This window comes from Neodiprion pinetum, chromosome 2 (assembly GCF_021155775.2).
Source record: "Neodiprion pinetum isolate iyNeoPine1 chromosome 2, iyNeoPine1.2, whole genome shotgun sequence".
In the NCBI taxonomy this organism is placed as follows: Eukaryota; Metazoa; Arthropoda; class Insecta; order Hymenoptera; family Diprionidae; genus Neodiprion; species Neodiprion pinetum.
The window spans coordinates 19,574,436-19,588,481 of record NC_060233.1 but is presented as its reverse complement, the minus strand read 5'-3'; the positions used below and the strand labels follow the sequence as shown (position 1 = coordinate 19,588,481).

Below are 14,046 nucleotides of genomic sequence, written 5' to 3'. Positions count from 1 at the left end.
CAACACGCCTCGAAATCGGTAATACGGCACACCGCGACCATATGCTCGGTAGCTCAGTACCGCGGAGAGGGGAGGGGTAATTTTTGGGTACAGAGAATTGCAACACAAGTACGCCAACGCGTGAGGTGGCCAATTCACTATAAAATTACAATGGTATATTTCTCATCAGCGATATTACAAAAACAAAAAGAAATAAAAATAAAAATAAAAATAATAATAATACGACTACGCAAGTCGTCCTTCGCGATTCCAAATACAATGTTGAATTTAATCTAAACTAAATAAGAAAGGGAGAAACACACCAAATAATAAAGAAAAAATAAAAAAAAAGGTGGATAAATCTAGGAGACCTCTACGGCCTACGTGCGCTAGTCGCCGTCTTAATAATACCCTAATTCGTAAAAACCAAAAACAAAATCGGACTCAATGCGCTGCTCGCGAACGGCCTTTACAAAATGGCGCTGATCGCCAACTAAATATTAACCGATAATGCAAAAAAAAAACTAAACGGAGGCGAGGCTCGTCGCGACACCCGCGATCCTCCTCTAAGAACGCATATTTTTCTCAGCGCGCACCCGAGCTTCCCTTTCTCTGCGACGGCGGGACGCAGTCGCGAATTCGAATGCTCCCCGTGAGACGGTTCGCGACCTACACGAGAATGGAGGGTGTACCGGACGAAGTAAAATGACCCCGTGTAACGGACTTCGGTTACACTCCAACTCGAGACAATAACGTCTCGGCTCAACCCGTGGCTCGACTCGATTTCCTGGATTCCCCGAAATTAACGCTACTCCCTCGCGCGCAACTCAGGCTACGGTCACCAAGCAAAAGAATCGGCAAACGAATTTCGAGTATTTTTCGACACGCAAATTCCGAAACGGCTATCCTTTATCTGATCCGCCTTTACTCAATTACTCTCGAAATTCGATCGCGAGAATATCAGCAGCGCTTACCGCTCCACATCCAGTGTACGAAGGCACCCACACCCTCGTGATGGGTCCCTGACATCGTCGTTGCAACTAGACAGTTCCTTTCACTGACGCCCAAAAAAAAACTCTACTCGACTTCGAAATCACTTGACTACTTTTCGCAATCGCCAGAACTAGAGTGATCTCGGATGGTCGCAACGCCGATCTCGTCACGCTAATTTTTCGTGACGTCATCAACCTAAGAACGCGCAACAATCGATCGGTCATCGATTTTGGGGATTGCGCAACTTGCCGCGCACCTGTCGTCTGTACGCGGCGCAGAACTTAAGGCTAGATCGCGATGTCGTCTCCCGCGCAGCTCTACGTAGTCCTGGGGTTGGGCGGGGTGGTGCTCCCTCGTCGCTAGCTGGTACCTCGCGGTTGCCTTGGTTGGGCGTAAGCGGGGTGAGCGGGGAGGCTGCGGCGCGCCGGCCGCCAGCGGGAATCGCGTCCGCCTTGGATTCCCGCGCTGCAGGGATCTGCGTTGCCTCCCCCTCCGCAGCCTCGGTGTCCTTCCCGCGAGATCGTCGTGGTTTCGCCTTGCCTCGAAAGATGTTCAGCGTCGGAGTCGGTCGCTGTAGGGTAGCCGGTGCACTCAAAAAAAAAATAAAAAAAACAAAAGCCTGAAATATCTTGGTCGCAATGCGCTATTTCGTCCCTGTCGAAGCTCGGGTGCGTGACTCCAGTTCTGGCGCTCTCTAAGATTATTCCGCGACTCGACTTTCTAAACCCTGACTCCGGGATCTCGCCCAGGGTTCAGGGAGTCTCTTGTAACGGGCAGGCCTAACCGAACTGCCACGTTACAAGGTATACACGCAGTTTGCTCAGACTGCAGAAAGTATTCCTGGAATGAATAATCGGATATATAATTATAACAATATGACTAGCAAATTTTTGGCATAGTAATACACAAAACTAATTAAACATAAATCACAGAAGTATTGCACGTAAGCTATATACTGTAACCATTTAAAACGATTTTTCGCGAGGGTTAAACGAAGAAATGAGATAATTGGTTACCCTACGGCGCAGTCACTAACCTGAATAATTAAATATAGAGAGATAAGAAAAGGGAAAGATATGATTGTTGGGCGCCAGACGCACATGCGTCAGAAAATAGATAATTAGAGAAAAAGATAAAGGTGAAGGTAAAGGTAATAGGTAAAGGTAAGGTCAGGTTCTACGACGGTTTTGCACAGCTTGCTCAGTATAGACAAGATAATGGTAGAGGGGAGGGGTTGAATCCAATAGATGAAATAAGAAACAGGTGAAGCAGAAATAGTATCGAATATATTGATTAAGAAGCGATAAATTTTAATAACAAGCAAATAACTGAAGAGATTGAGATACAATTGAGACAAATGCGATAATTAACAATATTTACAGCCAGAGAAAAGTTAAGCGAGAGATTTAACAATAACAGAGCAGTTTCAGAATAAGCGGGAAATATGCGTCGGCTCGCGATACTATGATTCGAGGTAATGATTAACACGGTATTATAATGAATAGGCCGAACAGAAAAAGGTATACGGTACTTAAATTAAGCATTGATCAAGTCAACCATAAAATATGAAAAGCGATTATAAGAACCACGCGGAATACAGAAATTGTTATAGTTATCACATTACCAGAATTATCAGAAATATAACGGAGACAGGGAATTACGAATTACGAGGTAAATTCAAGGAAACAGGTCAAGTAGAAAATTATTATAAAATATAGATACTAACAGATAATACGTAGTCTCTAGTTTGCGGTAAGTGTGAGAAGAAAGAACGGTAATATTCGGTACGATAAAAGATAACTTCGGGATTAAGACAAATAGTATTCAAGAGAATTAATATGCGACATACGACAAACCAAAGAGACTACAGACAACTACGATCAGCGATATTAGCGAAGAAAATAATGAAAAAGATGTTATGCGATACGGCACAATACTCCAATGTCAAATGAACGACGAGCGGGACCCCGCGGCGATGTAACATTGCTCACGCGGTACACTCACCAAGATAAATCAATCAAAGGTCATAGGTAAAGAGACAGTTATGAAATAATCAAAGAAAGTATAGCGAAACAGTAATGCTCAATAACTAAAATAAGAATTGATCATTTAACAGAACACGCTGCTATACAGCGATATTAGACATTTAAATATTCTAGAAGAGAAAGATAAAAAAATAACGCGATAGTCAATAACATTGCGTAAGTAATAGTCAACCAGTCGCGAAGTTACTTGCAATAAGAAACAGAAATGGACAAGATAAGAGGTAATAGAGAATAAGGTAGGAGCCCAGTAGCGCGATTCTGTAACTCGTTATGCTGTCGTTATGGACTCATAACGACAAGTTTCGTTATGCTACCGACCGCGTCGCTATTATAACGACAAATGCGATTCTGTACACTATTCTTAGCGAGTTTTGTCGTTATTAGTAACGAAAAGTGTCGTTATGATGTCGTTACGGTGCGAGCGGATAGCGAGGCTCAGAGACCCCCTCGGTACGCTATAACGACCATTATAACGACACTTTGCACACGAGCTAGAGGAGTGGTGTGCGTTTCCCATATTTTTCTCGACTCCGAGAAAGTGCTTCGAAAAGTGCTCCGAAAGTGAAAAATAATTACGACGTTTGAAATAACAAGTAAGTAAGTTGAATTTTGCAGTAATTAGGAATTATCAATGCAGATTGACTTCAGAAAAAATTGTAGAATAGATTTCATTATTTTCTAAAAAAGAATAACATAACCTATAAATTGTAGTGTTGCTCCGAAGAACCCACAAAGTTGCTTCCACAAATATAATTATTCATTAATTTCATTAATAATTCATTTCTACTATTAAGTCTATTATTTACGCTGTTTCTTTGATTATCTTCAATCTCAAAGGATCATGGCTATCGAATACCTTGCTTGGGATGTATTCGTTCTTGAGGAAAGATTACGTCGACTCGAACGTCGTGTGGAAAGAAGGCGACTGAGAGATGCTCAGAATCCTTTTCAGCTACCACGAGAAGAGTTTCTCAGCCTTTTTCGCCTGCCTCAAGAAGCTGTGATGAATCTTGGTTAACACCTCAGCAAAGCAGCATAGGTTCAGTTTGAGTTTTATATACATAATATGCATATTATATTCAGTCTACTTTTTTCTAAATCAATATATTTTCCATCAGGTGATGCTGGATATCCGTTGGAGCCTTGGCTGTTAACACCTCTGGCCAATTTTCCTGAAGATACGCGACAACATCAATATACACAACAACTATGTAAGGCTAGAAGCGTCGTCGAGCGGTTTTTTGGAGTTTTTAAATCTGTATGGAGATGCTTGTCATACCAGCGAGTCTTGATGTACGAACCAGCGTTCGCAGCGAAAATTGTTAATGCGTGTGCAGTACTGCACAACATGAGAGTGCAACTACGATTAAACAATGAAGATGACGAACGACTAGCACCGATAGCTCATCCCGTAGAGAATGATGTTGATCCGATGGATCAAGATGAAGAATACAACAGACGAGGACCACGCGCTTTGGCTCAATGAATTCAACAACAAATTATGAGAGAAAGATTTCCCAACTTCCGTGATGCGGAAGAATAGAATACAGAATATGGAATGATGTTTATGGTTAAATTGCCAACAAGTATAATGTTTAAAGGTAATGAGAGAAATTAACGACAACAGAGTCAGGGCGGTGTTACGCTCCGACGTACCGCCTTGGCGTACCTTTTTCAAAATTCCATGTCATTTCATTTCTTTAATATCTTCAATGCACAGATATTATTTCATCAAAATCTCATAGGCTCATAGGAGTAAGGCTGCGGTCAAGCATCTCTATACGCCAGGTTCGATTCCTGGCTCCGTCGTTAATTTTTCAAAATCACCAATTTTTTGAATTTACATTCCTTTAACTATAATGTTTACAATTGATTGTACATAAAGAAATATTCAATTGTGTTTTTAAAGTATAACTTTATTTTATAAAAAATATTCACCTTTTTTAACCCGAACAATAAAAAATAAAAACGTGAAAAATCTTTATTCTAAACTGGACTTCAATTTTTTTTTCAAGTGGTATTGTTTTTAAATAGCTTTGCCTCCATGAAATTAACAAACTCAAAGATTTCTTGAAGTATTGAAAATATTACAGCTACAGTTATGATTTTTAGTAAAAAATGGGAGTAGTTATATAATTTCACTCTTCAGAATATTGGTTCTACGTGAAGAACCCAATGGTGGTCCATGCAAAAAGAATAGTGAGGAAAACGTAGAAGCAGTAAACGCTGCATGGGGATTCACGACACGTGGTCAAAGGGCTCCTTTTAAGAGTATGAGTGCAAATAAATTTTTTTACTTGTATTAAAATTTATTAAAAGTATGAAACGGTGTTAAGATATAATAACAATGATGATATTTATATTTACAATGTTCACTATACGATGGATTTGCACTGACTGTGACTGAGTGATTGTGCGCGCCTCGATTTAAACCTTCATGCGCGCCACCGCGGCACGAATTTCAACTATTTTAAGGCGAGTTTCGATAAAATTCTAGTTACTTACTAAGGATTTGTCACCATACGTCACTTCCTGTCGGTATCCATAACGACGATTCGTTATCCCATTCTGTAACGTCGAAGTGTCGCTATTCGTAGTTACGGAATCGCACCGTCGTTATGAGATTGTCGTTACACGCGGCGAAATTCGTTATCGTTACGATAGCGTTCCGAATCGTTATTCTCATAACGAGTTACAGAATCGCGCTACAGGTGGCTCACGCAGACCAACTGCAAGATAAAGAGAAAGAGAGAGATAAAGACACGATATATTGCAAGTAATCTCGTGGCTTCACGAAATAGAAAAGGAACCTCACTTACGTAAAAAGAAGATAGAGACGGCACCGAAGATGCGGTAACAAAAGCGAGAAACTGAATCTACGATACAAGAGATAGTAATAGCGGTACGATATAGCGATAGCACGTCTTCTTAGAGCGAAAGCTGAACGTGGAGTGTCGAGACGAGCGATGATCCTGATTTTCGCCGTGCTGCTGTTACGTGATTTTTCCCCAAATTTCCGATTTTCTAATTGGACTAGCAGGTCGCGTAGGTCTGGTCTACGGCTAGGCGGCGATAATCCCTCGCCGCTCGTTTTTCTTCTCCCTCGACGACAGGTATCGAGGTATCGGGACGTCGGAATGTGGTCGGAGATGTTTTTCCCTCAGCTGTGCGGTATCGTTGGTGAGAGGGGAGGTCGTACCGCTCATGTGTTGCGATATTGAGGTGTGCGACAATATTCCGTCACCGATCTCTTGGACTTACGACCGACTGTACCCCACTCCTTGCTTTACTGGTACTCCCCGTTGTAGCTATTTCGTCGGCGCCGCATCCCGGCCCTCGGTCATTGAAGCCGTCATGCCGAAACGATCTGGTGGTGATGGCCCTCAACCCGGATCCCGACACTATATCCACCAGATCCACGTGGTCAGCATAGTCTAGCCTATTCCACGCCGCAGTCCTTCGATAGGGCGATTCGTGAAGAGAAAACCGTCCTCTATTTGATAGACAACGACTTAGTAGGTGTCATGGTCGGTTCAGCTCCAGGCTGATACGTATCGTCGACGGGAGGCTTTGTTGTGTTTTTGACGCACAGCCCTGTACGCCGTCTGGCGATGCATCCGAGCGGTAGAAGCATTAATTCGTGGTTCGGCTCCTGGCCGATAAGTCTCAAATAGTTGGAGGTACTGTTTGTGCATCACGCACGACCCTGTTCGACAACTAGATAGGCATCCATCGGGAGTGGTTTCAGCGGTATTCCTTCGTCTGTAGTCGGTGGTGGTCGGTGTTGAGCTGGTACGTGACCCCTGTCAGACAGTGTCCTGGTATCTCGAAGCGGAGGTCTCGTAGATGGTTCTCGTAGAGCGTTACAGAATTAGAAAATAGAATAAAATTAGCTTAATAGAGAGAATTAAACTTAAAGATAATTAGTCGTTCATTTTTGGAGTATTGGCCTCAGACGTGCTTTTGTTATTTTTAGCGATATTCGTACCTAGGGAAGTGCGATAGTTAAACAAAGTGACGGGGTACGAAATACCACGTCACAATACATACAAAGCTATTGTATTTATGTACATATATACATATATTCATATTACAGTTTTTTGTCGTCTGTCGGTCGTGAATTTACTGTTTCTTATGCGCGGCCTTCTGGGCTTCGATAATATGAGCGGGTTCGCGGATTGAGAGTTGTCGGGCGCGTCTAGAATCTACGATCTCGTGCAACAAACAAAAGTGAAAGAAATCTGCTAACTTGTTCTCTATTTTTTCGGTCCAAAATTCATCGTCACGCTTTATTTTATCAAAAATCAATCCCTTCGGCGTCCAAACTATAAAATAGCATCATTTTCTATTCGTAATGTGTAGAAGACCTTGGACCTGATACATGTAATTATGAGAAAGCTCTAACTTGGCTTTTCCACCGATTATTTTTGTCTGAAATATTTATTCTGTATTCCAAAAATCTATTTAGCGAGCGTAGCGAGCGAGCAAAATTTTCAAATGTTCAAGCGAAATCCCGCAAAAAGTACTGATATCCCCAAAAAGCACCTCTGGTGCAAAAACCTTTCGCCAATTATATTAATGTGACAGCCACCCACAAAACAGCCACCTACAAAACTGTCATCAAATCAGATACTACTCCCAAGTATAAGTTATTTAGAAACTAATGATAACAAAAAAAAAAACCTGAAATGAAAATTTTACTGAGAGAAAAAAAATTCTTACTGATAAAAAAAAAAAATTGGAGGTAGTGGTACTTGGCGGGCCTTTTTAAAACGAGCACAAGAAAATACAAGTCGAGCTATATAAATGTTATGATGGCAATATAAGCATGGGCCTGCCAAGTACCGCGTACTCCAATTTTTTTTTTTTCAACAATTTTTTTTTTTTTTTCTTCAATTTCAATTTTGATTTCAATTTTTTTTTTTTCTCGTCGTCATCAGTTATAGTATATTAAAATCATCATTAGTTTCTAAATTAATTATACTTGGCAGTAGTATCTGATTTGATGACAGTTTTGTAGGTGGCTGTTTTATAGGTAATGTATGCACACTGTAAAAAATTTGGGGTCAAAATCAACACCATTTTAACACCACGCGTAGTCCCGAAAAGTCCACTCCGTTGGTGTGCATGCTTGGTGTTGTGAGATTATACAAATAAACAAATATATATTTAATTTTGGGAATCTTGCTTCACCAGTCCGACGTCCGATTTTCCTTCTTTACGACAATTAAATAATAGAATATCGGTTCACTAGCCGTACAATTCCTACAGGGCGAAATTACAATGGTCTGAGCAACTTATCTTCTCTAGATGCTTCGTCGATCGTTGGCTCTTTCCTTTAACTCAGGGGACTCTCGGATGGTGATTTCGTGAAGAATTAATTTGTGGAATTTTCCGGTGTTCAACGCGATCGGGATGGGCCGCCGGTATCCACTCCACGTTACCCTCCCTTCCTCCTTCTCCAGTTATTATAAATTGGCACGCGACTGATCTCTTCAATGTCCCCGGAGAGAAAGAGAAAGAGATCCCGTGGTCCCCGAAAATCTTACCCCTTTCGCTGACCGAGCGAATACCGCGAACTTATCGGCTATTAACGCTACTCGGCGCCGCGTCACCGATCTCCTCTAATTTAACATCTCAGTGGCATAATAAGGCCGCGAATATTTGAACTTCGCATCGGCACTTACAGTGTTAACGGACGGTGTTAAAAGTTTGGTGTTCCGAAGTAACACCGATTGCAGTAACACCCGAAACCTGACACCTTCAGAATAACACCAGAGTATTGACGCCCAGACAATTATGACACCATAAAAATCAGCACCAAGGAATTTGAACCCTGCGAAATAACAACATCGAAATGGACACCATAAGAATCCGCACCGCTGAATAAGCACCTTGCGAATGAACACCAGCGGATTAACACCGTGGCAATAACACCAAAAAACTGACACCCAGTTGATAACACCAGAGAATTGGCAAACCGACTATTTTTTCTTATATGAATATAGGTATATGCATATATGACACATGAGGTAGGGTTTAAAAATAAAATACAGTGATTCATAAGATAATCCAAGTCAATATATGTGTAATTTCTGTTATGTAGGTAAACACCATACATGTGCTTTCAAATATATACATTGTAACGTGGCAGTTCGGCTAGGCCTGCCCGTTACAAGAGACTCCCTGAACCCTGGGCGAGATCCCGGAATCAGGGTCTAGAAAATCGAATCGCGGAATAATTTCAGAGAGCGCCAGAACTGGAGTCACGCACCCGAGCTTCGACAGGGACGAAATAGAGCATTGCGACCCAGATATTTCAGGCTTTTGTTTTTAATTTTTTTTCGAGTGCACCGGCTACCCTCCAGTGACCAACTCCAACACCGAACATCTTTCGAGGCAAGGCGAAACCACGACGATCTCGCGGGAAGGACACCGAGGCTGCGGAGGGGGAGGCAACGCAGATCCCCGCAGCGAGGGAATCCAAGGCGGACGCGATTCCCGCTGGCGGCCGGCGCGCCGCAGCCTCCCCGCTCACCCCGCTTACGCCCAACCAAGGCAACCGCGAGGTACCAGCTAGCGACGAGGGAGCACCACCCCGCCCAACCCCAGGACTACGTAGAGCTGCGCGGGAGACGACATCGCGATCTAGCCTTAAGTTCTGCGCCGCGTAGAGACGACAGGTGCGCGGCAAGTTGCGCAATCCCCAAAATCGATGACCGATCGATTGTTGCGCATTCTTAGGGTGATGACGTCACGAAAAATTAGCGCGACGAGATCGGCGTGGCGACCATCCTAGATCACTCTAGTTCTGGCGGTTCACGAGAACTAGTGAGCGTAGCGATTGTGCGTTTTTTGTTGTTTGGGCTTTGAGTGATTGCGAGGAAAATGGCCGGAAGAAACCACGAGGGAGTTGGCCCTTTTGTCGAGTGGATGTGGAGCGGTAAGCGTTGCTAACATTCTCGCGATCGAATTTCGAGGGTAATTGAGTAAAGGCTGATCCGATAAAGGATAGCCGTTTGGTAGTTTGCGTGTCGAAAAGTACTCGAAATTCGTTTGCCGATTCTTTTGCTTGGTGACCGTAGCCTGAGTTGCGCGTGAGAGAGTAACGTTAACTTCGGGGAATCCAGAAAATCGAGTCGAGCCACGGGTTGAGCCGAGACGTTAGTGTCTCGAGCTTGAGTGTAACCGAAGTCCGTTACACGGGGTCATTTCACGTCATCCGGCACATCTTCGATTATCGTATAGGTCGCGAGCAATCACGGGGAGTATTCGAATTCGCGACTGCGTCCCGCCGTCGCCGAGGAAGTGAAGCTCGGGTGCGTGCTGATAAGAGTATGCGTTTTTAGAGGAGGATCGCGGGTGTCGCGACGAGCCTCGCATCACTTTAGTTATTTAATATTCTTTTTAGTTATTTAATATCCTTTTTTTTCCTTTCTTCTTTTTTTTGTTTGCATTATCAGTTAGTATTAAGTTGGCGATCAGCGCCATTTTGTAAAGGACGTTCGCGGGCAGCGCATCGAGTCCGATTTTGTTTTTGGTTTTTAGGAAGTAGGGTATTGTTAAGACGGCGACTAGCGCACGTAGGCCGTAGAGGTCTCCTAGATTTATTCACCTTTTTTTTTGTTGTTATTATTTTTTTTATTTTTATTTTATTTGGAGTACTTCTACCTTTCTTATTTAGTTTAGAAAAAAAAGTAACATTGTATTTGGAATCGCGAAAGACGACTTGCGTGGTCGTATTATCATCATTTTTATTTTTTTTTATTTTTATTTCTTTTGTTTCTGTATTATCGCTAATGAGAAATATATCATTGGAATTGTATAGTAATTAGCCACATCACGCGTTGGCGTACCTGTGTTGCAATTCTCTCGACCCAAACTTTACCCCTCCCCTCTCCGCGGTACTGAGCTACCGAGCATATAGTCGCGGTGTGTCGTATTATCGATTTCGAGGCGTGTTGATCACGCCAGGCGCCCAACAAACTTCGCGACATTGTTTCAGATCAAGGATACCTCGCCGGACGCCAAATTATTGTACACGCGGTAAGTTCCCGGTTATTTGCTCCGAGTAACCGAGGTGCAGAAAAATCCACGTCACAACATATATAAATTTATTTTTGCTTATACATATATATATAAATAAGGTTCATGTGATTATATATATATGTATATATTAGGCTGATTCAAAAAAAAACGGCTAATTTTTTTTTTTCAAAATCCTCACACAAAAACTTCCGAGAAGGTGTGAAAAGACGCCTGTAAAAAGCAGAGCCCTTAATATTATTATTAACAGGTCGCGCATCGGGAATTTCTATTTCCCGTTTAAATAACACAGGAATAAATTTTTTTAAATTTTGCAATTTCGTATTTGTGCAACGGCTCATTGAATTAGCGGACCAAAGCATATTTTTGTAGGAAATTTGACGCTCCACAAAAAAAGTCCTTACAAAGTTTTCGATAGTCACACTCCTTCAAAAGTTATTCGAGGTCAAAGTTGAACTTACAAAAAAATTCAATGTTTTTTTTTTTTCGATGACACTATGAATCTTTTTTATATATATATAATCACATGAACCTTAGAATAATCTTACATATTATATATTTGATATCAAAAGTACAAAACTTATTTTCTCTTTAACAACAAATTGGCTAAATAATAATTAATCATTATTGTTTGTACTTTACGTTCTGCGGGATAGGAACTTTTCAATACCGTATGCATTTATATGAACATATGAATTGAGTGACATAAAAAGGCGTAAAAACTAATAGTACAATATATAGATTATAATTATGATAATGATGAAAATAGTAGCATATAGGTACGTTTAAAAAATGTCACATTTCGGCACTACGAACGTAGTAGTTTTGTGATAACTTTGATGAAATTCATAGGCATACTTATGACCCAACAGATTGAGATCGATTAAACTATAGGTCTTTATAATTTTGGGTTCGACTACAAAAGCATGGTACTCGTCACTAAAATATTTTGTTTTACATTTGGTACAAATAACGAATGGTATATTGCGATGTACAAAGATATAAGTGATGACCTGAAATACGGGTAGATCCGTCTGTTCATCAATATGGGTTGCAATTGAAAATCCGACTTTATAAAGAAATCCAGAAACTACTTTTTTCACCACGAATATTCTATCGGATGGATTAAATTGAAAATCGCTTCTCGCTAACAAAAATTCAGATATAAAATTGTCATACCTATCAAATTTGCCTCCGCCTGTGCCAATAAAATTTCTTTCTTTTGTGTCTTAGGACAGGCATTGCGGAGGAAGATCAACTGTCCTTGCGCACTTTCCTCATTGTGAGGGTACACATTTTTGGGGGTTGAACGTTTTCTTTCTGCTCAATTTTAACTTCTTTACTTGGCACCTGACGACGTCTATTGAGGGTGCGCAGTCTCCCGGAGATGTAACCTGACCGGCCTTCAGGATCATAGAATATTTCCTGAAATTTAAATCAGTAAATGCTAGATAGTTTTATTAACACATAAACAATTCGCTACTGTATATGATCCTGTAAAAAATATCGGGCTAAAGTTTTACTTATATATAGATAAAATATGTTAATTTAAAATTTTTTTCAAAGTTAATGCCGACTAGAATGTGGCAGTATTTTATTCCAATTTAATAATTTATTTCCAATAAATTCACCAAATGGAGATAGGTTAGTGTACACCGAGCGTTTTGGTAATTCAGTACGCGGAATGAAATGATAATGCTTGGTTGGTACTCAATTATACAAGTCAGCACCAAATGGTTTAAAATAACACCATATAGCGTTGAAAGAACCCTAGATACTATTCAAAGAACACCAAATAGTGTTAGATGAACAGAAAATAGCATTTAATGATTTATTGGAAAATATTATTTATCAACACTTACCTGCAATAATAAAATCATTCCATTCCAAGGGCTTGCCATTGGGAGTGAGCACCTTTATTCATTTAGTCTCCCCGTTGTATCGTCCCTATCGCAACTGGAAAGATGTCCCGGTAACAATATCACCACTATCCGGTGCATCCTGCACATTTGCTGCTTGCTGCGCACTATTAATCAACACATTTTCCATTTCAGGGCCATCTTTATTAAGCAAAGTCACGGTAAAAACATTAACAAAATCTGTTTCCGACATAATTAGAACCATACACGAGGCAGACAACACGTTTTACCTGAAATGCTACGCGACTGCTTGTAAGCGCGCGTGGAAGAAAGTGAGCTTTTCTGACTGCGGGCTAAGGACTTGCGGCATGTTCAAACTTGTACGCGTAAGAGCTTTCGACATCAGATTGACACCATCGGTGTCAATTCAACATTACATCGGTGTCAATGCAACACTGTGTCGGTGTACACGTAATTCTGTGACAGACTTGGATTTTGAGGTTGACACCATCCCCGTTAAACCAACACATTGTAAACAATCGACGGTGTGAACTTCTATAAAACTTCTATAGACTGCATTTCGGTTTGGAAGCAGCACTATTTGGTGCTTTTTAACTTCCCGTTTCTCCGTTTTCGGAGAAAAAAGGAAATTATTGTAATCACCCCGAAAATGAAAAGTAAAGTGTTCACTAAATCTTGACGTTTCAAGATCTAGAGAATCATCTCCGACCGCTTTCGGATGGACGACTGTGTGTGTGTATGTGTGTATGTATATACGTATGTGATCAATTTTTTTGTCCGACGATATCTCAAAAACGAGGCACTGCATTTCAATGATTTTGGTCTCAATCGACGCGGCTTTTCAAAACTTAGAACTGATTAGATTTTTGCTTTGATCGGTTCGGTACTTTTTGAATTATTCGAACAACAAATCTCCGAAAAATGAAATAAAAATATCTTGAGAATGGATCAATGGATTTGAATGAAAATTGGTACCATGAGATTTCTGGGGTCGTTGATCACGAATATGGGATCAGATTTGCAAAATCTAGAATGGCGAATCCAATATGGTGAAATAAAATCTAAAAATATTCGGATTTTGGTAGAAATTAGTAGTCGGAGGT

The 14,046-nt window shown here is 41.1% G+C and overlaps 1 protein-coding gene and 1 long non-coding RNA gene across 3 annotated transcripts in view; one reads left to right on the top strand and one right to left on the bottom strand.

Annotated features, from left to right (window-relative positions):
* Positions 1–14,046, bottom strand: part of LOC124210905 (sodium-dependent neutral amino acid transporter B(0)AT3) — a 490,584-nt gene that overhangs the window by 237,106 nt on the left and 239,432 nt on the right. The gene's annotated exons all lie outside the window — the stretch shown is intronic.
* On the top strand, positions 3,265–4,862 carry LOC124210908 (uncharacterized). Its single transcript, XR_006881329.2, has 3 exons — positions 3,265–3,610; positions 3,855–4,056; positions 4,136–4,862. It is a non-coding gene; the product is annotated as an uncharacterized lncRNA (long non-coding RNA).